The following is a 27,115-nucleotide window of genomic DNA, read 5'->3' on the forward strand; positions in this document are numbered from 1 at the left end:
TCTTCCCAAAGTCTGCCTCCACTAGTGTTTGTAAATATTTACTTAGCAGGAGTACCTTCGCTCTCCGGAACCAAGGTAATGATTACATTACACTAACCATGGCATAAGGACAGAACAAGGCCATTACAACAGCATTGCTGGCACCAACCAGACAATGACATCAGGTCTCATTTCAGCAGGCTCAGTTGCACAGTAGTGAGAGCGAGTGGGGTGAGAAGAGAAATGACAACCATGGGAAAAGAAAATCAAAAAAACAACCAAAAACCAAAAGACCTGGGTTTAGAGGTAAGTCAAAAAGAAAAAAACAAGTTGACAGAACAAACAAATGCAGCAAAGTTGAGAGAAGTAGACAAGCCAGAGTAGTTCTAATGGAATTTCTCATATTTGTTCATTACTACTGCTGCCTTTGAAACAACCAACAAAGCATAATATAAGGCACTATTTCTTCAGTCTCAGCCGCAGCTAAATCAGTTCAGTAAAACTTCAGTGGTGTGACAAGGTTTGCGTAGTCTACTGCCAAAGCCTTTAAAAGAGTCAGGCCCATTAAGCATACAGTGAAACAAAAACAAACCTCCAAAGGACTGAGTTACACCCTTTCTCCACCCCTCTACCTGGCTAGTGATCACACAAATGCAAGTTACTTTGTGAAACTAACTGCAGTTCAGGCAACTTCTGTGCCAGACATGAAAAATGCACCAGTTTGCTGGCAGGGAGCCCTCAGTGATGATGACAAGACCCACGAAGAGAGCTTAGATTAGAAAACAGTTGGGCTTAGGAGGTTGCTCTTATTGTGCCCCCTGGATAGCCTCTAGAGGCAGATCTTCTGCACCAGCGTGGTATCAGTGGTATCAGATAGACAAGTACTCTGTCACAGATTTCCAGCTCGCATAGACCTGGATTCAACAGACACGCTGACCTTTGAGTTTCCAATTACCTTTAATACTCTACAGCCAATTAGTAAACAAATAAGATTCACATTTGTACTGCCTGTGAATATAACCAAATGCTCTCAGTTGCCTGCTTTCCCTGCATTTAAACTGCAAATTTAAAAGAGCAGCAAAATCTTTTTTCTTTTTTGTAGGTTAGATAAAGATTACTTTAGAGGAACTTTTTTTTCCCCAAATCCATCCACAGTATAAAACATTTCCCATGATCCACAGAATCACAGAATATCCCGAGTTGGAAAACCCAGAAGGACCACCGAGTCCAACCCCTGGCTCTACACAGTACCACTTAAATTCCAAACCCTATGTCTGAGAACACTATCATAGGATACTCCAGCACTCGGGCCGTGCCCACTGCCCTGGGCAGCCTGTTCATGCCCACCATCCTCTGGTGCAGAACCGTTCCCTGACTTCCATCTCCCATGGTACTGGTTAAGACCAACACAAGGAGATAAACTAACACCCAACTGATGGAATTAGTTTCCCATAGGGACCAGTTGTTCCCGACACGTCACTGTGCAGTATCCCACATGTTCTGATGCAAACTATTACTGAAGTGGGGGGTGTGGACAAAGACAGAGCATCGCTCTGGTCTAGCTGTCTTTATTTACCAGATGAGAGCAGACTTGAACAAAAAATAAAAGTAGAAACTCAATAGAGCCATTTAAGACAGGGGGGCAGAATTTAACAACAGCTGAATTAGGTGCCAAGGAATTCAAACTGAATGTAATTACCAAAAAGTAGCCAGTAAAAAAAACACAGACTGATATTATTGAGGAGAGATTTTTCCATCAGTAGAATATGACAGGGATTGCCCAAATCTGATTGCATGGCAAGATTTATTTTGAAGATCTTTAAGCTTGAGGGCAGGTTTAAAGCAATACTAATAGATGATAGTGCTGTAACTTCCACAGAAAGCCAAGTTAGGAGGCAAAAACCTTGCCTAACAATTTTTCGTTTCCTTCCTCTATGCAAACTCACCTCTTAATGTTGTCCACAAAAAGCAAACATATTTGTATTTTTGGAAAGCCCACAACAGCACCACATTTCATCACCAGGCATTAGTATTCACAAGTAGCATGAACCTTTGCCTAGCACATAATTACCTGACTTTGAAACAATGTCATTAACTGAAGGAGTATCGTATCTTTTCCCATGTTTGTATTTAGTTTCAAATTTACCAGCCACAACAACAGAGTGGGGAAGCTCCTGCTGTGTACAAGAACCTGGCCTTGCAGGCTCCTTATGGAGTTCCTGTTAGTCAGGGGCTGCACTGTATAGAGACTCAATAAACAATGACATCTGCATTCCTGACAGTTTTATTTCTCAAACGTCAGCCTCACAGCAAGTTTCATTTTACTTTTTACTCTGGAGAAAAGGCCAAGCCTGAACATAACAGATGCTCTCTGGAACACCCAGGACACATGAGAACACGTGTGGTCCCCCTCACCACTGCAAGATAAAACAGCTTTCTGGAAAATGAAGTGCTTTTCTAAGCAGAAAAGCCTTTATATTTACACTAATCTGACACAACAAGGTCCTCTCAGTTAAAAAGAACAGTATTCACACAGGAGCCCAACCAAGTATAACTATATTCCCATGAAGATCTTATCTTTGGTCTGGACAAATAGTCCAATGAACACCACACTGCAAAGCTCTTAGATGAATCTGTACTTCTGAACAGTGAAAGCAATCTTGTTTACAAAACTCTAGAAATGATCTCTTAAATTCTTCCCCTCTCTTTTGCATGATGGTTTATTTTCAATGTAATTCATCAGAGCAGCTTTCAAAGTAGAAGAAAAAAAGCTGTTTTCCTAAGGGAGGAGGAGTATCAGTTGTATCACAGAAAGCAAATGGCTTAGCCTGGTTCATAATTCACTTAGGTCATGTTTCAGGTCTTGCACATCCTTACGTGGCATCATCCTGCCTGCAGACAATAAAAGCAATCTTTCCTCCTTCAAGTCTCCTACTGTTATGGAGTGCATGTGGTCCAGTTCCAGCCTGTTATCAGCAGGAGTATGTCTACTGCAACCCATCTTGCTCTGAATTGCCCATGCCCTTGACAGCTCCAGCAAATCTCACAAAGGGTAATGAAAGTAGTGAAGTGTTAAAACTGTAATGCTCTTCTTTGTCTCTCTTCTTCTCTCTCTTGCTATCAGTTGTCTGTTTGTCTCCCATCAACAAAAGCAAAAAACAAAGCAAAACAAAAAAAGCAAACCAATTACTATGAAGGCCAATAGGGAAAAGGATATCAGTAACAACTTTATTTCCAGTGTTACAACCTAGCAGCTAAAATCACGCCAAAGAAAGAAATTTAGAGAAAAAAAAACAAACAAGCTAAGGAACAACCAACCAGACAAATGAGAGTGAGGAGGGAAATGACATAATAGAATAGGAGGCACAACTTTCAGAGAAGCCTTCATTTTAGATTAGATATTAGGGTAAGATTCTTTACCAGGAATGTGGTGCAGCACTGGAACAAAGTTCCCAGAGAAGCTGTGGATGCCCCATCCCTGGAAGTGTTCAAGACCAGGTTGGATAAGACTTTGAACAACCTGGTCTAGTGGGAAGTGTCCCAGCCTATAGCAGGGGGGTTGGAACTGAACAGTCTGTAAGGTCTCTTCCAACACTATGATTCCCATCCTGTCACAAGCCCAACTGCTTCCTGACAGCAATGCCATAATTAAGATGATAACACTGGGCATTCTCTGAATTACTGGATTAGAGTAGCAAAGCTCTCTGTATTTAAACCTTTCACCTCATTCAGATAATTTAAATAATTCTGCTCATGACCTGTTTATGCTACTCTTCCTCAAAGTATTCAAAATTAAAAGCAACATGAAAAAGCTAACTGCACTGCACTTAGGTTGGTATTAGTCCTACCCTAATAAACCATTGCTCCAACAGATAAAGCAATACTTCAACTCCCTGTACCAGTCCTCTTGTCATCATCTTAAAAACAGCATTTAGAAAACAAACAAACAAAAAACAACAACAACCACACACAAACCAGCAAATAAATTACCAGATTGAAGAAAGGTAGTCAAGTATTTTATTTCCAGACAGCTAGCCTGAAAACACTAAGTAGCCAGATTCCCGAAGGTAAGCACATAACAGCAATCAAATATTATACAAAGGTTTTCAGCCTAAATGGTGAGCCCCAAATTACAGTTAAGTTGAGAAAAATCATGGAGAATTTCAAGAAGAAAAGGGTTGCATTTCTCTCATTTTTTCCCCTTTTAAAATACAACACATAAAGATAGAAGCCTGCTGACTGTCCAAGTAATTCCTACTCTACATTTTCCATTTATCAGTCAATATTTGATCTGGACAGTGCTGCCTCTCCAGACTTTTGATGCTTACTTTTATCTGACTTTTACCATAATATGAAGTGCACTCTATACTGTAGAGGAGATTCTTCCAATATTTAAGAAGATGAAGTGGAAAAAAAAACAATAATAAAGTATAAACATCTCCTCATTTAACCCCACAAAGGGGCCCACAATGTTACGAATTGGCAATTCCAAGTTGTGATTCACCCCCACCAAGGAAACAATTAAAACTAAAATTTGGAATGTTCATTTTCTAGTGGGAGGAAAAAAAGAGGTATAAAACACAAGGCTATGACTGTAAAAGCATAATGCAATGAAAAAAAAATGGACTTTTCCATAGTTCAGTTCTAGCACCCTGCTTAAACTGCTTTCCTTATATGTTCTTCCAGGTTCAGAGCAACAACTTCCAAGACTCTGTGGTCATAATACAGCTGGTTGTACAGAAAGGATGCTTAATAAAAAGAAATACTCTATCCAATACTCCAAATAAAAATCACAGATATAGGTTTTCTTCCTGGATGCAATAGCACAAAACTGAATGAAAGCTAGGTCTGGGAGCAGAATAAATACAATGTCTCAAACTCAAATTGCAAAAGGCTAGTTAGCAGATTGACTGTATCCACACCTCTTTAATTAGGTGCATTCTGTCTTTTTGAATAGGTGAGAGAAGAAAATTTGCATACATGGAAATAAAGAAAACAAGGAGAAATAGCTGATGCTTCTGGAGGAAGTAGGGGAAAGAAGAAATAAAAACTTCTTACCTAATAGTATTTTACACGCTTAACCAGTCTTCTGCCCCAATTTCAGCTTAGCCAATGCTCAGAAACAGACCTGTGTCTTCAGGAACTTTCCGGCACTAGGTATGATAATTTCCTCTCTTTCCCCATGCCTTGCTCAAGGTCTGCTCCTGACTGGTGCTGCTTTCTAAAACACCTCTCTAGCTGGCTGCTGGTGGCAGACACTGCAGGTGCACTCAGCTGGCGAGGAATGCACAAATGTTGAACAGACTGCTCCCTCCTCCCTGGGGGCTCTCAGTCACCACCAAGCCTGGCTAATATGAATGTCCAAATCATCTTCAAGCCTTGCCACAGTCAGAAATATATACCTGACCCATCCACAGAAGCCTCTACTTCCATATGAGGTTGTTTGGAAGACTACTTAAGTGCACTATTTCAGCTCTGCTTTCCATTCCTTTTCCTTTGTATTTCCTGAGACACAGAGCTAAAACAAGGTTGTATACAAATTCATTTTAAAAGAAAAACAATGTAGTCACTCAATCCTTTATTATGCATGGAAAAAAAAAAATGTTTGCATGAATCAGTAATTCTTTTCTCTTTATTCTTAATGAGACAACGCTACAGATTGTTCTAGTGAAAGAGTAGTGTAAGAACAATGTGAGGAATATCAATTCCTTCAATGCTACAGGTGCAAGGATTTGGCCACATCCTTTCACTTGGTCTTCTGAAGTCAACAATTGGACTGTGGTTGAATTGTCAGGAAGAATAGCATCTGAAAAAGGTACGCATGATCAACCAACCCAAGTTCAAGGAACACCATAAATGTTTTGAGATTAGCTAGCCAGAAAAGCCTGTAGATCCTCCAGGACTCTGGGTTATCTTAAGGGGAAGTGTGGGCACTTAGAGACTGACTCATGGAAGCGCGACTAAAGCAGCTCTGTATGGCATTGTTAGAGAACCACTGACCCAGAAAGGCACTAAAGCAAAGCTGGGCACAACGATCCCAGCACAGGCACTCAGCTCTGTGCTCTGCTGCTGGAAGGGAAACACTGCACAGAGCTCTGCAATTTCACAGTCCACATACACAGCCAAGGGAGCTTTTGTGCTTACAGTGAAATGAAAATTTCTGCTTCCCTTCTTACCTTCTCTTCAAGCCTCAAGTTACAAGCTCTCTGTTGCTTTCCTGCTTTCTCTTCCCCTTATTTTATCCTTCCATAGTGATTTGATGTGATTAATAGTGATTCACAGCGATTAAACTGTGTGTTTTCATGTAAACATCTGACTTTCCTGGCTTTACTGGAACGTTGCTGAAGGCCCCCCTCCCACTCCTCTCAACCCCAGAGATGGGAGCATACACAACTTTGTCTGAGCAACACCCTGAATAAGGCCATGCTTGTGTTCTTAAAAGAGGCATCCAGCCAGCTGGAGGTTTCTTTATGGCTTCACTAAGTGCAAAGCCTTTCAGATTCGCAGACTGAGCCAAAAGCCTGACCTACCATGCCCTTGTGGGACCAGCGATACTCTTGCACTACTTGATAAAGAAAATACATGTTCTGTCAGGTTAAATGCTTGTGACATGGCATTTAACTATTATCACTGTACGATACTATCAGTGTTTCAGGAGATGAAACAGCCCAATGTGCAGGACTAATTTTTTTCTTTCAGAGTTTGGATCAACTATGCTGCATGTTAAGGCAAGTGGGAAAAAATTATGCAAAAGCACAAGGACTGCTGGAGCTTTATACAACACCTAAACATCAGCATGAGAACCTGGTCTAATGCTCAGCACAACCAGCAGAAGTATTTCCACTGAATTCAACAGGCAGAGGGGTCAGGATTTAATCTTATGTTGTGCTACTGTGCACACATATATTTAGGTATAAAATAACCAGGACATGCAGTATTAAAACACACACACACACACACACACACACACACACACACACACTTCCATTATTATTTATTTTTTGCATGGAACTACCTATTCATTACAAATAAATCACAGCAAAGTTGTTATTGTTTTTTTTTTTTTCCTTTGTTTCTTTTGCTTTTAGTATCATAAAAACATCCTTCTACTTTGGGACTTAACCGTTGCCTGTTCTTACATCTGTAATAACACAGATTTTTATCTTACTGATCTTCTCCTCTCCATAATACAAGAAGAGAATTTGTAGAATGAACAACTAACCAAATCCCTTTTTATTTGGGCTCACTCTGTTTAGGTATACTGACATTCATATCTTCTATTCATTTTTTGAAAATGCATGTTCCTTTAGATTTACAACAGAAAAACTCAGTAACCCCTAAGTTACTTGGTAAATTAGCAAAACAGTCAGAGGAAACTGCCTTTTTTTTTTTTATCCTAGCAGTTTGAAGAGAAATTTTCCCTGTCCTGGAGTTATTTAGCAGATCATCTTCTTTCTGAACTGCGTATCCCTTGCCACCAGCTCCTGAGAACAACTACACTCCTGTGGACTCGGGCCACTGCAGATTATAGAGCTTTTCATGGAAAGCACTTTTTTTTTCTGATTTTTACCCTGCAGCTTAACTGCCAATCCAACCTGAGTATGAAAGCAGACAAAACGGAAATCATTGCCCAAATAACAATGTTCAAATCACTTAGTACTTCTAACCACTATTTTCTCCAGGCAATGGCTCTGCTATCTCACCCTCAACCCTGACTCAAGTCTGACTCATCTGTCAAAAGAAAAGCAGAGCTGTTTAAATGAAATAGCATTTAAATCCTACATCCACAGAATGATAGCAAAGATCTCACCAAAACAGGGTAATTTTTTTTTGACTTTCAGAACAGAGAAACTGAGGAACAGAGCACAGGCACAGACAACTACTGGGGCAGCAGCAGAACCCAGAATGGGAGGTAAGAGGCATTGAGTGCACAGACACCCAACTGCTGCCTGTTTCCCCAGAGCACTCTTTTCTGCCTGCTCATGATACCTCAGAGCTTTTTTGGCTCACATGGAGCTCAAGACTGCGCTTCCTGAGGTTGCTGGCATAGCCAAGATGAGACTGTGGCATTCTCATAATCTTTGTCTTCCAGCTGCAATCCTTTGTCACCACAGATATGAATTACACTATATTCAATGCACACCACCTTCAACTGGATGATCATTTGATGCAAAAACAGTTTCTCAGTAAACATCACTGTTCTTTCCTCTTTCTAGTACCATACATTCTTATGAATTCCAACACACAGAAAGTTAGGTATCTTCTCCACCAAAGGACATTCCCACTCATCATCACAAAATTAAGGAAAACATTCTTCAGCATTAAGCCTGTTTTTTTCTTACATGTAGAACAAGAACAGTTTTTTCAACAAAATCAGATCTTACAGCTTATCAAACTGGTATCTTCTCCATTTTAACAGTGGCTGGATGATCATTTCTGTCCTATCTACTGCCTTTCTTGTCTTTCTCAGCCGGACTTAAGCTAATAAGCTTCTCATTAATGAAATGACTATGCCAAGGTACTGGCAGATGGCTCTGTGTTCCAAGCACATCTTTCCATTCCCTCCCTCCCAGAAGTCCTAATCTATACACAGTGTAATCGTCACAAAAACATATGCTCCCTGACAGAAAGCTCCCCTTCCATTATCTCTGTACTCCAGGGGATTGACCCCTGAAACCTCAGGGACATAAGGCAACTCCCTTCCTACTCAAGTGTCAGTTTCCTCCGCGCCTAAAAACACATTCAGCAGGTTCTGGCCAAAGTGCCTGCACAAGGGTTAAAATCCATGCTGATCTCCCCCACCTGTACTACTGTCCATACTGTATTCCATTACTAAGTAAAAAATATACCATACATATCTGTACTAAAAAAAACTGAAGTAATGCATATACGATATTTCTTACATTCGGTAATTCGCCACTGATTTATTTACAGGTCCCTGTGGCAGTACAGATCCCTGAGCCTCCCTCTCAGAAAATTGACACTGTAATTTATTATGTTCATTACCCATCAACCTCTTGTGTAACACTTCCATTTAAATGCTGTGTGAGTCAGTCACTAATTGTGTATCTCATATATCTTAAAATAATCTATTTGTATCATCTGTTGGTTCCCTCTCCCTCACCAATTTAATCAGATTATCGTGATTGATGAATTTATTAATATGGTCATCATATCCTGAGTGCACAGCAACATCTACAGAAAGTTGCTCTTCCTTCCTGAACCTCTATCTCCCTTTTGCATAATGAACAGAGGAGCAGATAAACACTATCAGTTTCGCAGTTGTCTGAAGGGCTGCACAAAGTTTAGCCCTTGACATTTGAAATCAGTCTGGCAGCAGCTCCTAAGAAAAGGCTGGGGTACAGATGGGCACTCACAGGCAACCGTAATGTGAAGGGTTGCTTTAGCTCCCCATATTGATTCTGAGCCTTCTGAAAAGTCATTCTCCAGAGCAAGAGAAAATTCGATAGCCAGTTCTCTTCTGCATTTAATCCCAACAGCTCTGAACAGTTTTCTTCTACAGTAGATAGAGAAAGGCATCAATAGAAAACAGAAAAGCTTCTCTTTAATCTCTGCCCCTTCCTTTTCAACTTCAAGTTGTCAGTCTTTAAACTAAGACCCCTCCTCACTCCACAACACCTTCAGTTAGTCCTGACTGTTGTACAGAATAACTTGAGCTTTGCAACTCCAAAACTAAAGGACAGAAGAGTTTAAAAGCATGCTCATAATTCTAAATTGAAACAAGCGAACAAAAAAATAGGTCAAATACAAATAACAGTGGACAAGAAAAAAAGGTGTTAAATATTATTTAGTCAGAGGTAAAAATAGCATAATTATACCTTATATTGCTGTAGCTTTTTTCAACCAAAAATAAAGAAGCCAAAGCACTTTGATAGCACAACTTCCAAATCATCTCAAACACTAAACAAAAGGAAGAAAAACAGGAGGAGCATGGCACTTACCGTGAAAAACAGACTGCAGAAAAGCATGCAGCAACACTGCTCAAGTACCCAGGAGTTGTGACTGCCTGAGGAGGGTGGTATAAATGACAGCCACCTGTGCTCACTTGTTGCCTAAAAACTGAACAGGCAATTGAGACATTTCTGCCTCAAGCTGTAACTCTGTACCTTTCTAAAAAAGTTATAAACCAGATTAAAATGGTAACAGTTAAAAATATGGTAAAATACCATATTCCTAGTCCAGAAAATCCAGTCTCTACCTTCTGCTGAGAAGGCTTCTGCCAGAGCAACACCCGAGTTGATACTGAGCATGAGAGGATCAAAAAGATCACAGTGAGCATCTGTAGAGAACAGAGAATTTGAATGAGGATTATTTTGGGAGGACAGCCAGCCTGGTAAACAGCAGCAAGCAAACAGGAAAGGCTACTTGTTGGAGGCAGAAATGCACAACAGGCTTCCAGAAACTAAACACGCCATATGTAATTAAACCAATTTATTACAGCTATGTGGCTTCACACATTTGAAAATGCATTTTCCCCTTTTTAGACTCAGAGTGATGTGCTTATTCATGCAAAATGAAAGGAAATATGTAAACAGTTTTGAAAATACAAGCAGAAAGTGTGAGAATGAAACATCTGATATGGCATTATCTTGCAAATGCCTCCAGATTCCTCTCTGGTCACTGTGTGGGCAGGGCAGCAAATTCCCAGGACAGAGCAGGGGTGGGTGGGAGAAGGGGACTGTAAAGCTATTCATCATGAACTTCGTTTTGCATTTTCCTGTTTACTAGTGATCTACTGGAGCTCCCAGGATGAGGGAGAGCTTGTTTTGGCAGGAAGCACAGGCATAAGGAGCCCACGAGGCTGAGGGCACTCCAAGGAGGCTGTACTGGGGAGCTGGGAGCTCTGTTGGAGCATGGCCTGAGGTGGCGATGGCCCAGGTTGCCCACAGTCTGCTGCCTGCCCTGCCAGGGCTGCTGCCCGGCCTCTCATTTGGATGCACCCTTAGGAATCAGTCAAGAGGAACATTAATAGCCCATGATGAAGTTCTTACAAACTAGGCAACTCCTTCCTGCTTTGGCAGGGGGGTTGGACTCGATGATCTCTGGAGGTCCCTTCCAACCCCTACAATTCTGTGATTCTGTGATTCCCTAGCCCTCACATACATAAAAATACAAGTTACATCACCATGATTGCCTGAGCTTTCACTGACACCAAGGAAGTTAAGAGAAGTAGGCAACAGCTCCTTGGGAGAGATGAACTGAAGAGGACAATGAAGAATCTGTCTTCACAGCCATACTGACAAACAACACCTATAGGCATCCAACACTGGAGAAATAAAACATTCCCATATTGCATCATACATCTGGCTGCTATAAAACAGAGGAACCATCCCAGCGACCCTCTGCCCTAGCAAGCATCAAAGAATTCTCCATTACACAGCATGCTGACAGATGAAGATGCTGGTAGAAGTGGGAAAAAATAACAACCTTCAGAGAAAGGATTCTGCCCTTAGGTTTTTCCTCTCAACTACCTATTGCCACCAGTTACTCATTCTCATCCCTCATCCAGACTTCTTGTAACAACGACCAGCTCTCTAGCCAACCCAACATGAGCAAGCAAGTCCTGATGACAACAGCAGGTCTTGAAGCTAGTAGTAGGGAAGTAATGCACAATTGCTGACAAGTGGATGATAAGCCCTGAGCAAATAACAGACAGCCATCGTTGCAAGCTGGCTATGGACAGAGCAGTACTGAGTAATGCCCACAGGGTAGGTGGTAAAGGAAAATGGGGGCAGACACAGCTGGATAACTGGTTTATCTGAGCAGTCCATTGTTATCCAGGTACCCTCCACAGAAGAGGGATGTGAAAATGAGAGCTGTCACTTAGTGCTGGCTCCTTTCAAAACTTCTCCCTTCTCAAGAATATCAGTGGATCCTACTAAAATGGTAAAAGATAGCATTTGAGATCTTCTGAACCGAGGGTTAATTTCTGTCCTGGTTTAGGCCAGAAACATCTGGGACACAAGAGCCGGATGTAGAATGACAGTGTAAGAAAGACAGAAGATTACTCTGCCATGTAAAAAAAGAACAATGAAACAAGCAAAATCGAAGCATAGTAGTAGAATGACAGAAGTCAATGGACTGTGATCATTTTAGGTTATAAACCAGAGAATATCACATTAATGAGGTAAGAAAACATTTGTAATACACAGAGAATTACTAAGACTCTAATACAAACATTCACTGCTTTGAGAAAAACAATCTAATCCATATGGAAACAACTTTCAATTATACAAACCATAGTACAAAATAGAGGATACAAAAATTCATGAAAACTGGTATGCAACACTGACACTAAGCAATTGTCAGTAACAACTGATAAAACTAGAGCACCAGTGAACAGCAAATGTATCTATTTGATCTAATCAAACTAGCAGTAGAAAAATTAATTTTGAAGACTTGCAGTAGCAAATGGGATCTGAAGCAGAAGAAACAATGGCACGGTGAGCTTTACATTAATAAAATCTGACTCTTCAGCTAGAAAATGAGTTGAAATGAAGGATTTTGTGTGTGTGTGTGCGTGCTGCATTCACAAAGCACCCAAAACAGCTTGCACATGACCTGTGATGAGGACACTGCATACTTAGACAATACAAATCAACTGTAATCCAAACAATAATTTACATTTATATTCCCTTCAGAAGATCTGAACTAAGAAGAAAAAGAATGCTACATTCTATTTAAAGTTATTAAAAACAAAGTACTGAAATGTGGAAATTATGAACACTCATGCTGTTTATGTAAATATATGTATATAAGTGCTTGTTAATTACTAACTTTAAAAAAAAAGGAAAAAAGACACCTTTCTTCATTGAGCTGTATGCTCAATAGTGACAGTAAAATGCAAATTAATATATTATAAACATGTAATAAGGAATTAAAAGGTGAGCAGCACAAAAAGAATTAGCATTTCTCTCCCCTGTGACACACTGGTCAGTTCTTACTGCTTTACCCTACAGCAACAGAAGAATGTTGAAGTCATGGATTGAAACTGCTTGAAAAGAAATAATGAAGAAAACAATGTAAAGTCTGCTTGCACTCTCTCTCTCTCTCTCTCTCTCAAAATCACAAAGGAGATAGGTTCAAGAAATACACGAAGTCCAAAATAGTCAAGAGGAGAAACCAAACAGATTAAGAGCTATTAAATTGTTTTCCTAACAAAAGAACAGGGGAACACAAAATGAAACTCAGAAACACACAATGAAATCACAGCAGTAAAGGCATTGGGCAAAACAAACAAACAAACAAAAAAAACAACTGGCTGATTTGAGATTATCTAATTTCACAACATAAAAAATACCATTAGCTGGCAGTCCTCATCTGACATTAACAGTGATGTTAAGAATAGTATGAAATACTAATATTTATAATAAGCATATTTTAATTAATATTAATAAGCATCACAAAGCACAGAAACTTGCCTGCTTCAAGGTACATTTTTTCTGCTCCTGAAAGTTCACAATAAATATCCAGGAAAAGTGTAATTTAATCACCTTCTACAGATCTTTTTTTCTCAAACATTAAGAGCTACTGCTGATAACAGAAGGACTTTGAATGTTGATGGACAGATGCTCTGATCCACTACATGCATTGGAAGAGACATAAAAGTAGCAGTTTCACATGCAGGCACATGTTTTTAAATTATATCACTGCAGCCACAGCGATATAAAGTCTTATGAAGTGTGACATACAAATACAGAACAAAAAAAGTGTGTAGTTTAAAGTTAAGAAGAGAGAAAATAGAAATATATATAGTGAAGTTGCAACGGAAGATGAGAAAAAAGGCCTGGAACAGCAGTCTTACTTATTTTAAATAAGCTTTTTCTTTGGAGGTATTTTGAACATTTGTTGAAAGACCTTTCTAAGCATGAGTAGCAACACAGCAAGGTAATAACTTTGACACCTTATGAAATTAGGCATGGAGGCTGTTAATGCTGACCTGAGACAAAACAAACTATAGGGTGCCACAGAAAAAAAAAAGATGACTTATTACTTATTTTTTAATGAGGAATAATACAGTATAAAGGAAGGGGCAATACAATCAAAACATCGGGTCAAAGAAGTGATATTGGCAACAAATTTCCAAATGGCAATGGCAGCAGAAATGCAGCATTTTCTCAGACAAGAGAGTAAGGCATGACTTTTTTGTCTTAGAAAAATAATGGGAAGAAAAAAAAAATACATGGTTACAGTCCGGACATACAGACCTATCTGTTAAGTTCTGTATTAATTCAAATTATGGGCTTGAGTAATGGGTAATGAGTAATGAGTAACCAAAAAGGAAACTTTTTTTCCCTCTCAAGCTCTAATGGAAAAGAAGACTATATAAGCACAGGAAAACAAACAGTTTGAGTTTCAGAACTTCAAAATGCTCCCAGCAGAAGAGCAAAATCAGATAATGGCTATATGAAAACAAAATAGCTGAGGTATCTAATGAAAGCCATGAGCTATAAAGATTAAATGGACCATCAACACAGAATACCTTCACTGAGCGTTGCTACTTTCAGTAGTCCTCCAATTGGGAGCAAGCGCTGTTCTAACAGTGGATGTAGGAACTCAACAAGACCATGGTGAAAAATGCAAGGTATGAGCCGAAGTATAAAAGGTCCTCCCTCAACCACAGAAGTAAATGTACAGGGGAAAAAAAAGAAAAAAAAGAAAGCTAAACAGCAGAACAGCATACAAAAACACAAACACAGATGCCATTTTGAATTTAATATTAAAGATGCTGTACAGCTGCTAGGAACTAGAAACACCCAAGAGAATTAGCAACAGAATTATGGCCAAAATAATGTTAATCATGTCTCTGACAAGGTGAAGGAGTGACATGCAGAAGCACCAGCAGTACGTTATATTCATCCACTCTGATGAAAATAAATGACCTTTGAATGCAAAACATATCTGAGCAGTGAAATGGGTTAGAGTAACAGATTTATCTCAGATATACATTCTGTGATCTCTCCATTACCCTTATTAATATATTAAATACTTAAGCAAAGCTGGAAAATAATCAGCCAAACTTCAGCAGCAATCATTTTTTGGATAGTCTTCTTGATCTTCTTGAAAGCATAAAATGATACAGTGTGAAAAATGTTTCAGACAGCTCTACCAATATAAATCCTTTTCAATTTTCCTTGAAATTCTCACATAAGAAGAATAGTATTAATCTAAAAGCCATATGTCCTTAATTCACATACCTTAACATTTCTGTTGTAACTGAAGGGTAAGGACAGACATACCTGAGACCTCTAAAATTGCCAGTTTTGATACCAACAGTACAGCCTCTTCCTTCAGCAACAGCTCCTCAAGAAGTTAAAAGTTATGTTTATGTACATAGACACACAAAGCTTTGAAGTGAGTGAAATCTGAATGCAAGTTCACTGTAAGAAGAAGCAACAGACAGGAAACAGTTCCTGCAAATTCTGCCTGATGATTTTATGCCTGCTGCTGTATAAGCTGTTCCCTTCACTTTGAATCCCTTTAATTTCATAAACCCACAGCAGCAAACAAGAAATAGTGACCACCACCACCATCACCACCACTATCACCCACTGCTGGTCCTGCAGGAAGTGTAGGGAGATAGAGAATGGGGTTTTGCCTGTTTGCCATGTGCTATTCACCAGTTCTTTATGTGGTCAGGAGGAACATCTGTAAAAAAGAAAAAACTAAAATACCAACATCAAAAATAACAAACACTCTAACTCTGTGCTCTCATGTCCTTTCCTTTCCAACTGTTTCAGCTTCAGAGGAGACAGGGATCATGACAGCAGCCGTTCGATCTCTTACGGCTACTTCTCACCAGAAACAACTCATTAGGCACAATGCCTCATAGTCTGGTGGTATCTTGAGGGCTAGCTTCATCGAGGGAGGATGAACAAGAAGCTGAGAGTGACCCCAGACTACAGTCATGGGGTGTAATCCCACCATATCTGAACTTAGTGAGCAAAGCTGAGCGATGGTGATGAGGTACATTGACAGTCATAGGCAAGGCAAGTGATAAACTAGGTCCATGGGCCATCCAGTTCAGTCAGGAGCAAAAGGAGACTAGGCCAAGAAGGGACAGGAGAAGGGACCCACCTACTGTGTGGTTTCAAGGCCTATTGAGAAAACAAGGCTGGAGACAAAAGAAGAGACAGGCACACCATCCACACCACTCAATCCATGACCCATGATGACTGAACGCCCAAGTCTGAGCTTGAGGGCTGTCCCCAGAGCCCTGGTCACAGTGTGCAGATAGGGGTCATGGGTGAGGCTGCTCCATGCACTCCTGCCTTCAAGATTAACACGTAGCAGGTTTCTGCAGCCTCTGACTGAAAGGAAGGACTGTATACATGACATCTGAGGGGATACACAGATGATGTGCCAAAGGTTCAGTATCAAGGATGGTTTATATTTACAAATTTTACTGTCCCGATAGGAATGTATGAAAAATTACAGATAACTGAAAGTAGTTTTCCCCAAGAAAACATAGATAAAAATATAGATATAAGAGGATAAAAATATAGATATAAGAGCAGTTTTTCCTAGTTATGTACACACATTTCTGTCAAACATTGTTTGTTTTTTTTTCCCCCCACTTTAACCACTCTGAAGTGCTCTTTCCTGTATTTGCTCCTCCAACTCATATCAGTCTTTCCATTCCAGTGTAATCTCCACTCAACTCTATCTTAAAATGCGGGAAGCAGTGCTGTGCCTCCAGCAATCACCATCCCAAGTGCTACAAAACTCTCTCAACAATACATGCAATACACCTATATGTGTTTCTTAGGTACTTTGCTATTGTTTCTCACAGCCTTGCAGGGCAAACATAAGGGAAGGGAGACTTACCTGCAAGTGAAAACAGTCCTGGAAGTTCAGAGATGGGGAAACAGTGAGAAGGTATGACACTAGCAAGGAACAGCAAACCTAACAGAAGATAACATCTTCTGAACCAATTCCTTCCATATAAGCAGTCCTGGCCTTGTCTACCACTGCTTTACCACTTCTAAAAATGTCCTGCTTCATTGCTGCTAGTGCCTGCAGGAGTTGCTGTGTAAAGCGCTGGTCCCTACCAGTTTCCCAGGCACAGCCATTATGTGTGCACACCATTCTGAATGAGAGATGCTCATTTCCCTTTTACCTGGGATTGCCTTGCTTTGGAACAACTTACAAGCATGGATCAAAGTTTGAAAATAGGAATTGTGTACTTTTCTGCATGTCTGAGGAAAAATCCAAGCCCAATGGTTTCATTTCATATGTTTAATTAGACCATGAAGAAAAATAATATGGATGCAGAAAAACAACGGCATTCTACAATGCACTGATTTTTATCACATAAAACTGCAACAATTATTAAATTATCAATTAAAAATCATACTCCTAGATTTTCTTTTTGGTCAAATAGCTTAAAAATAGAAAAGTACACAAAGTTCCTATCACTGCTTAGCCAACAGTTGCAACACACTGGCCTCTACCCGAACTCAATGTAGCTCTAATTTCAAAGCCTGCTTAGAACTCTACAAATACCGACATTATTAAGCATAGCAGGCACACTGAACACTCAAATGGAGCCAGCATGCTTTATGTGAAACTCAGGCACTGCAGTCCCTCCCGTTTTTCCCAGGCTATGCTTACCTGTTCTCCAGAACAGGACTTTCCTGTCACACTTCTTCTGACAGAGAGGTGCTTCTTTGCTCTTTCATCCTCCGGCTGCTGCTTTTTATTTCCCAATCACTTTCCCTATTTACCAACTGCAATGGAGGCTAAGCACATAGCTTCTTTGTTTCAAGTCCCTGACTGGCACCTTACCGCTCACAGCTCGGCGGGCACCTTCCCAATAGCCAGAGGGAAGACATGGCAGCTGGACTGAAATCCCAGCAGGGCTCTCCTGCCCGTGTACGGAGGTGAACAAGAACCCACCACTGCTGACTGTGCTGGGGGCGGGCACGGGGCTCCTGCCTGACTGCACCGCCTTGTGTCGTTTTAAAGAGACTGTAACCGAGCTTTCTTTAAACTGGCAGCATATAAGGAATTTGCAAGTATTGCCTACTTCCCCATAAAGCAGTACAGAGATCATTCACAAAATTAACCAAGAGCAGATACTAAAAGCTCCGTCTCATAAGATTACAGGCACGCAGTGGAAAATCTTAGATTGCCAATGCCCTTCACAGAGACTTTTTGGATCTTCTGGCATCTTTTTCAATGCATTTTGTTACAGATTGCACATGCTGATTGACACTGTAGAAACATCACCATGTTAAAAAAAAATTATCTGCTATCAGCAGTGGCTGTAAGGATACACCCTAAATGAACAAGGCCAAAGAGTGTAACTGCTTAACTATTAAATGTTTAGCATACTCCAAAAATTAGACAAAACTTTCAAAACAGTTTCTCAGCATCACCCAAAAGCTTCCATTAGTAACATTTGGATTTCAACAGTATCCAGCTATATCCACCAGCAAAAAGAAATGCTCAGCAGCCTTGAATGAGTGAAACAGCAACAGCTCATTTTTCATGCAGCTATGAGGCTGCACAATCAAGAGCACAGTCCTAGAAGGACAACCTTCACAAGTCTTCACAGCTATTATTTTCTTCCACTCTATCTTAAAGAGCCTTTTAAGGAGGAGGTTATGACACCCAGTTTAGCACTAATAATCACTGTGTTTCATGCATCACTTTTCTTTTTGTTGCTCTCACCCAAACACCTTTAATTTCTCCTGAAAACCGGAGTCTAAAGATATGCACTGTGCACTGAGGCTCTTCATTCCAAGCACAGTTTTTTAACCAAATTATCATTAAAATTTATGTCAGATGGCAGACACATCAAAATCTTGACACAAATCAATTCTCGATACAAACAAAGCAATTCCCTTCAGCCCATAAAACACATACTTTCCAGAGTTAAATTTGCAGAATGCTTTTTTACCTAAAAGTTATAGAGCTTAGACTTCTAGATAACAAATAACATGTCATCCCTGGACAGGATTTTCTGTAAGAGGTAAAGGGAAAAGAAGGAATAAGCCTGTGAACACACTGGGCACACCTGTGTTCTGCTCTGTGCTCAGAAGTCAGTCAGTGCTTGGCACAGATACTGATTTTTCCACTGTGAGTTCTCTTTTCCTGCCTCCAAAGCAACATACTTTAGTGCTACCTACAAAAGGTACATACAGTAAATCAAAGTTTGTGCACCAGCAAAGAACACTATTTAGTTATCTTCTCTGCTCCCCTCCCAAAGTTGCTCTTAACTGCTGAGTGAGGTCATTCTCTGCTAGTTTGCCATAATCTGTTTTACATTCTGGATACTTGCTCTCATACCCCAGAGGAACTGGGGAATGGACAGGGAGTAAAAGCTGGATATAAGACACCTCCTCAGCACAAATATCCCAGATCAATTACCTATATAGATCCATTGCATTAAAAGCCTCCTGTTGCTGAGCCCTTCCTAAAAGCTCCCTTGAGCACACAGTCCAACTGTATATAACTACGGGATAAGTTAAAAACAGGAGGCAGAAGAAGATGTGATGGGAACAGGAAAAAACAAGAACTCTAAACATGAGGGGTTTGCCTAAGAAAAAGCACACAGGTTCGAAGAAACAATCATAAACACAGCAACATCTATTACAACCAGGTTGGAATGACAGATTTCTGATATTTGATCTACAAATCGTTGAGAAGACTTGGCTACTACAGTCAATCCAAACATGCCAAAGTCTTCTATGGCAAAGTTTTTCTTAGCATCAACTGGAAAGCTCAGAGCGCTGGCTCATCTTGCAGCTACTGGGTGTACCTTTTGATACTTGGAAGACATACTTGATGAGGAAGAGAAAGCTACAAAGGGACCCCTCAGAACCTTACACATAAGTTCAAGTGTTCTTTGTATTTCTTTCCTGCAGAGTACTCTTGAGCACTCTTATATCAGTTTAGAGTTGAAATCTGTTTTTTCCCCTTTCAGATATGCTTCCATTCCCTCAACACACTGTCAAAATTATTACTTTGACAAGAAACTTGCAATGTATCACCACAGGGTTAATTTCCTTTTACCTTCTACTGTAGGAGTGCAGAGTGCTCAGCTTGGCTCAAAGGGCATGAATAATGTAAGAGGACTCCACTAGGAGGACCATTAATGCCTCAGAAAGGCTTCTATGATTCTCTCACCAGTTCTCATTTGCCGTATCTTTCATTTCCATTAAACGTTATAGCACCAGCACTAAATCAAACCCAAAGCTCTCTCACAGCTAGCAGCTCCCCATGGGCGGTGCCACCGACAGACTACAGGGACTGAGAAGTCAGAGGGATCAGGAGGGGAGCTCTCTACAGACCCTAGTAAGCCTGCCAGCTTACCCAGCTGACCCCAACAAGCATTGCCAAAGGAGGCAGAAGCTGTCACAGCCGCAGTCCCATTCCTCCACTCATCTCACAGCCCAAACAGCAGAGTGTAGGCTTTGAGAACGGAATGAGCTACTTCCCTTCATTGCAAAGCACTGTGAAGGAAATTTGCCTATATAGCCTACCACCTCTTACGTCATGGCTACTAACAGCAGATCTTCAGCTTGCATTCAGAATGGGCATCCAGCTGGGCCTACGACTAACACTTCTTTGAAAACAAACAGACAAACAGCCCTTCCTGCACTGCACACTACATGCACAGCGACTGACATCATTACAAAACTATGCCCTCCACACGGCCTGCTCCCCGTTGTTCCTCAGCTTTTCAAACGTTTGCCTTCAGCAATGAAATATTATGTCCTTCATTTAAAGAAATTCCCTTCCCTCCCTGTCTTTGAATTATATAAAGACTCAAAAATGCAAGAAATAGTTTTAAAACTTGGAAAAAGTACTCATTTCTTTCAAGAATGGCTGAGATCCAACTGAACTATTCATCTCGTAATACGACATGGCCATTGACCTTAATACATGACTCATTTCATATTAAGTTTGGGAAAATTTGACAATAAAATGGGTTGCGGTTACAAGAAAATCCAGCCAGGTGCATGCAGCAGAGGGAAATGGTGAGTCTAAATGTTATCAGATGAGCCACAAACTTGATACATCACACATCTATGAAATTACATATCGTTCTTAATTGGATATTCCAAATCAAATCAGGAAAACACAACCAGAATTACAGGAAATACTAGGATCTTGGGCAAATTGCCTTCAGTGTCTGTTCTCAGTTATGCTATCTGTAAAATACGATCAATAAATGTAACCATTAAGTAAATGTAAAATGTGATTAGTCTAATTCTTTAGCAGAAAAAATTAGGCAGTGACTTGTTTAGAGGTTTTTTTTTTCTTTTCTTTTTTTTTGCTTTGCACTATATTACAACTATAACACAATTTCCAAATGCTGAAGAGGCTGTAAAATGGAAGCTGGAAAAATACATTACAAGCACAGAAACTGGACAGAGAAAAAATCCTTAGATTTGCATATACACAATTATGTCTAGGATTAGCTTTTTCTACATATGCAAAATGAAGTAATAAAATATATAAAAGCAAATGGTGAGGTCTTCAGGAGGAATGTCTTTACTCACAGTTGTGATCCTAACTCTGCATATGGAAAAAGCCATCTTCTATACTGGAATTACCGGTTACTTTGGCACAGACTATATAACAGGAGTTTTGAGTGAAGCTGCAAGTAGGCACAAAAGAGCAATTTAAGGGAAAGATGGGAAATCACAACTATTTCCTATGTCGATAGAATAATTTTAACAGAAAATGAAAGAGGAAAGTCATGAAGAGCACTGAAGAGTCTAAGATTGGCTAGAAAAGATTACTTAAAAGTAGTTCAAAGCCGAGGTTTGAAACATTTTGCATCTCCAGTGGCTCCTGTTCCAACCTTTAGAGGGTTAACTCAAACCTTCTTCAAGCTGCATAAACAGAGTTCCACTGAATGAAGTACACAACTAGACTATATCAAACATTAGAAACTGTACTGCAAGACAACTGTTGAAGTATAAAATGTCCTGTAGCTCTTTAAACTATACATTTGCTTTGGTCATAATATTAACCTAATCTGTTTTCCCAATATCAATCATGGTTGTGCGAAGTGCTCTGAAATAAAAGATGCTATGTAAGTGCAAAACATTAATGCAACACACTCCACTTAATTTGGACATGCTATAGCAGGATGGCTCCTTTATTGAGACATCTGTTAGGAAACTGATTTGGCCAAATCACAGTGAGTGATAATGAGCACTGTTTAATCAAGCCAGTATTAACATAAATTTTAACTTGTGTCAAGCAGCTTAATGGTAAATTACTGAATGTTAAACAGTCATGGAATTTTACACCCTGGTCTTTTAATAAACAAGTTCTCAAGTAAAGTAAAATGTGTGGTTTTTTCAGTGTATTGTCAGAAAGAGCCACATATAATCAGAAACAGATCTGAAATCAAGTGATGCAAGACTTGATACCATTTTTAAAAGGTTCAGTACTGAAACGATCTTCATTTTCAAACTAAATATGAGATCTTTAACAAGAAATGTATATCTAGATGTGTTTATAACTGGAAATTAATACAAGATATTAATATATTAATTAATTAATACATTATTTTCTGTCTATAAATATATGGCATTTGTGACGTGCATGCTCAACACGGAACAGCTTTTTACATTTTATATGGACAAGATTCAGTAAATTTCTGGCCTTATCACTGTGAAAATGGCTACAAACATTGTGCCTTTCCATGATAACCCCAGATCATGTCATTTCAACCAATAGAAACTGATATTGGTAATCAAATAACAATTCTTTCTCACAAAAATAAAACTTCTGGCATCCTAACTAGTAGGAACCAAAATGCTAATGGTAGAGAGTCACCACGCTGTGATATCAAACAGAAGCCTTTCCTGTAAAAGCCAAATAATGACAAGATACTGCTTTAGGTATTCACTTCTAAAGGAAGGCAAATTCCAGAATCCAATATTAATTATATACTTGACTTGCATGGTATTAAGTCATATGCTGTTTCTGTTCTCACCCCTTTTAAACAATAACAAGGGGCAAATAACTGACCTATGGAAATACTTTATAAATTGAAAGCTCCCTAGTCTTTTAGGCAGCAGAAAATGTTCAGACTGGCATGTGAACTTGAGTTTGAAAGAGTCTTGCTATCACAGGAGGTGCCATGCTTTAACATAAGAAAAGAGGTAGCATAATGTTTATTTCCTATTTCAGTGGAGCGATTAAACACAGCATTTCCCTTCTCTACAATACTATGATAAATACTTCGACAGAAGACTAGGTTTCTTCATGTAACACGCACACAAGAAGTGTCTATGAGCAGCTGCACAGAAGAACGTACACATCTGGTTTTGTACTGTGCACATGCATGAAGTGGACGTGGGTCCTGCATGATTACAAAAGCATGTGCAAAGAGTAAAAATGTTCGCTGCTAATGTCACAGTTCCAGGACTTCCATTCACAGAGCTTAGAACGAGCCAACATTTTCAACACAATCATTTCAGTAACACTGAACCCACAATTAAGTAGGACTCATTTGTTCCACTGTCACTCCATAACCACAGCAGCTTCAGTGATGGTCACATTCTCCCTACCCCTCTCATGACCTATGCCAGCACAAATCTCAATAGAGGACAAGAAGGCCAAGCTTTTCCACAGATCTAATTCTCAAAGCAACAGCCATCTTTGGGGGGGAGGAGAGGGGAAAGTGTGCTGTTGCTGTGGAAACAGAGCACAAAAATACTACTAATAGATCAAGCAGCTCTGGGAGGATCAAGCACACTGGCAAACAGATATTGGAACTTCCTCTGACATGTGGGAAGGGTTAGGACAGGGAACAGACTCAGTTGTGCCCATCATCTTCCAGAATTTAGGGAATCTGTACCAGCTTTTCAAAAGTAAGACTCCTCACTACTCTAGGTGAGGAAAGGTACCTTGTTTTTGAAAATGTTTACTCAAGTTTGGAACTGGGAAGAGGATAAATTGCAGTTTGCTTAAATTTTTGGTAGGCATATTAATAACAGAATCCAGAACACAGTGTTTGACAGAGGACTACTGAAACACATGGACCTGCCCCAAGAGTTCACAGGCTGAATTCAGAAGTGATGCTGGTGAATGGTAAAAGAGACAACTAGCCTACATCCTGGCAGAGTTCTTCTGTTCCTCATTCTCTAGAAGATGAAAAGGAATAAATAGAATGCAATCATATAATTAAAGACTGCATGATAATTAACATATAAAAATGTCTGAAGTAAGACCACATAGGCAACATCAATATGAAACATCTCTTAACTTTTGAATTACCAGACTTTAAAGCTACTTTTGTGCATAAAGGTAGTTCTGTTGCTCTTCCCATTCCCTTTGAGATCCCTAAACTGCATAACCTGTTCATACTCAGAACTACACATGCTCACAGTCTGTGGTTTAGTCAGACAGAACTGTAGTTAAACATAGCATTAATGAGAACATCACATACATAAAAGCCAGCTCCAGGTTTTCAAAATAAAAGGAACTGCCAAGTGCAAACACTGTAACTACTCATACTATCAAAGATCAGGCAAAACCAGTAACCAGTAGCTGTCTGATACTCCAAAATACTGGGATATTTTAAACCTCAGACAGAGATATCAGAGGATTCCAAGAGGTTAGAAATGTGTTTAGCTTATCTATGCTACAATGCTACCAGGCATTAATTCCCTCAACTCTGAATCTTCCTGCCTTCCTTCTTATCCCCGTAAAACATCTCATATTAAAAGAAACTAGACACTGGCAAGCTAGAAGAACGATTTATTTTACAAGGGTGTTGTGAAGCTTAATTCATGTTTGTAAAGCCCTTTGTATTGTGCCTTTCATCTACTGTGGGAACCTCACGGTATTATCAATAAGGTCTTTTCTACAGTAGAAAGGCTTTGCTAAAATAGCTATACTAACAAATCTGCCTAGTTGAGATGTGGTTTACACAGGCAAAGTGGTTATTTTGCCAGAACAGCTAATACCAGTTCCCTGAAAAAAATATATTTGACTGCAGCAGCACATTTTCAGTTGAATCAAACTGGGTAGGATATTGTATGTCAACGAAGGTAATTTCTGCAGAATCTAAACAAATCACAGTTAATGCTGGCAAAGCCCTGAACAGTAACTCTGGTCAGTGCATTTTGGAGACTGCAGATAAAGGATGTGCATTTATCACGTCCACAATACAAATTCTCTGCATTCATTTATTCATGTATATTAGCTAGAAGCAACAGGGCCCTCAGTGAAGAAACCCCGTTAGCAGCAGTGTACTTGACTTACGGGGCTTTTTTTTTTTCTTATTACAAAATAATTTGGGGGTTATTGTTTTTCCTCTTAGTATCAAGAAGCTAAAGAAATAAAAAGCATTAAGATTAAGCCATGGTCAGTTATATTCTGCCAGATGGAAAAGAACAGAATATTAACGGAGCCAGAATGAAGGCCTAGAAATGATTTTTATGACTGTAAGGAACAGGCTGCAGTACGAGAAATCAGCTTATGTCACAGTCATTTCCTAAGCATGTTATTATTACTATCTTCTCTTCAAAACCCCAACTTCCTCATGCAAGTTAGAGCAATGTGAAGTGTCCAGTTGTAATTTGTCCCCTAATAAAGTTGGAGAGGTGACATCACGTCAAGTTCCCAAATAATCAGTAACCATTTTCTTCCTAGACATGTTTAGTCTCACCCTGAGTCTGCAGTAGCAGCAGTAGAGTGTTTACACATTGCCTTTCAGTATTCTCACATCTTGCTGGAAGTCTGCAGACATTCTTATTGCCTAAGGGTTTGCTTACAGAAGGAAAGGAAGCTCACCTTTCTCATCACATCTCTGGAAGGCTTCTTCCCAATAGATCACGATATTTTTTTTCAGTGATATGTCCATACGCATCTGCAGTACCAGTCTTCCAGCACTCACATGCACAATGGTGTAACACAACGTGGTAGAGTCATATTTCATATTTCAGGTCAGAAACTAGCTAAATGTTTTCACAAAAACTGATTCCATTCAGACGTGCTTGAATGGAGTTGGAACGAAGCTCATAATCCAAAGACAGAAATTGCCATAGTGAAAAAAGTAAGTTACTTAACAATATGGAAAATGTTTTCCATATGAAAAAGATGGGTTTCATTAACAAGATTTGTGCAGTATTCAATTGCTTTCCATTGAAAGGTAAAGAGAAATCTACTTTAAAGCAAAACACAAAAGTCCACCTTCTCTGCAATTAAGACAAATTAGCTACAATAAATTAATCAGCAATGTATTATTTACCACATTAGCAGTATAGAACCCACAGCCCACAGAATTACTCGATACACTGTTTTACCTAAGAATTATTTATGTGACATCTCTCAAACAATAAGCATAATAATAAGAAGTCATTTCTAATTGTTACATGTTCTCCACAACTTTCACTCAGTCACTGAAGTATTTGTCTATATAGGATGCAGACTAGCACTGACTGAAAAATCAGACTTGTCATTTCTGGCCTAGGCTCAAAAAGAACAAGTTTCAAATGAGCGCCAAATGACAAAAAAGCTGTGCAGCTAGCTAAGCAATATACCAAGCTGCAGTACTAAAAGGTTGGGCTTACTTGCTTTCAGTTAAGAAGCATTTTCTTGTCATGAGAGCATAAAATAAAAGCTGGATCATGTTTCCCTTTCCCATTAGCATACATTTTGCATGTAAGCAGCTGCTCCTAATCAATTGAGAGTTAGATATTAACACTTTACATGACGTGAAAATTTATGTCACGGCCCACTTTCAAAAACTATAAAAGCATTCTCCCCACTAGCTCCGTGTCATAGGTCAGAGCACTCTCCATTTGGCCTATCCACAGCATGGCAGCAATGTTATCCCTCCATCCTCCACAGCCTCTTCCTCTGATACTACCAAAAGATCTACATGAAGATCAAATACAGAAGAAAGCGTTACCCAGTAACTACACTTTCAGCTGAGGTTCATTCTTGCCTTTAGAATACTCAGCAGAAAAAATTAAGGTTATCCATCTTTAAAAGGAAGGCTGTCCTTCCCCACTGTTTCTTCCTGTTCCAGTTAGTTCTGTTTCAGCTCATGTCATGGAACTGTACCTAAAACAATGGAGGAAAAGATTAACAGCAGAGGCTGAGGCCAGGCTTCCCAGTGGAAGGTCACCTACTC

General features: G+C 39.6%; 1 protein-coding gene across 3 annotated transcripts in view; it reads right to left on the reverse strand.

Annotated features, from left to right (window-relative positions):
* The window catches only part of NDST2 (N-deacetylase and N-sulfotransferase 2), a 127,637-nt gene that overhangs the window by 48,334 nt on the left and 52,188 nt on the right, over window positions 1–27,115 (reverse strand). Inside the window, exon 1 of one of the 3 annotated variants that reach the window (XM_052678227.1) lies at window positions 17,788–17,895. The exons of 1 other annotated variant lie outside the window; for it this stretch is intronic. The gene's annotated coding sequence lies outside the window, so the exon portion shown is untranslated. One more of the 3 variants, XM_052678226.1, reaches the window with a different exon arrangement.

This window comes from Tympanuchus pallidicinctus, unplaced genomic scaffold, assembly GCF_026119805.1.
Source record: "Tympanuchus pallidicinctus isolate F22 unplaced genomic scaffold, pur_lepc_1.0 scaffold16, whole genome shotgun sequence".
Lineage (NCBI taxonomy): Eukaryota > Metazoa > Chordata > Aves > Galliformes > Phasianidae > Tympanuchus > Tympanuchus pallidicinctus.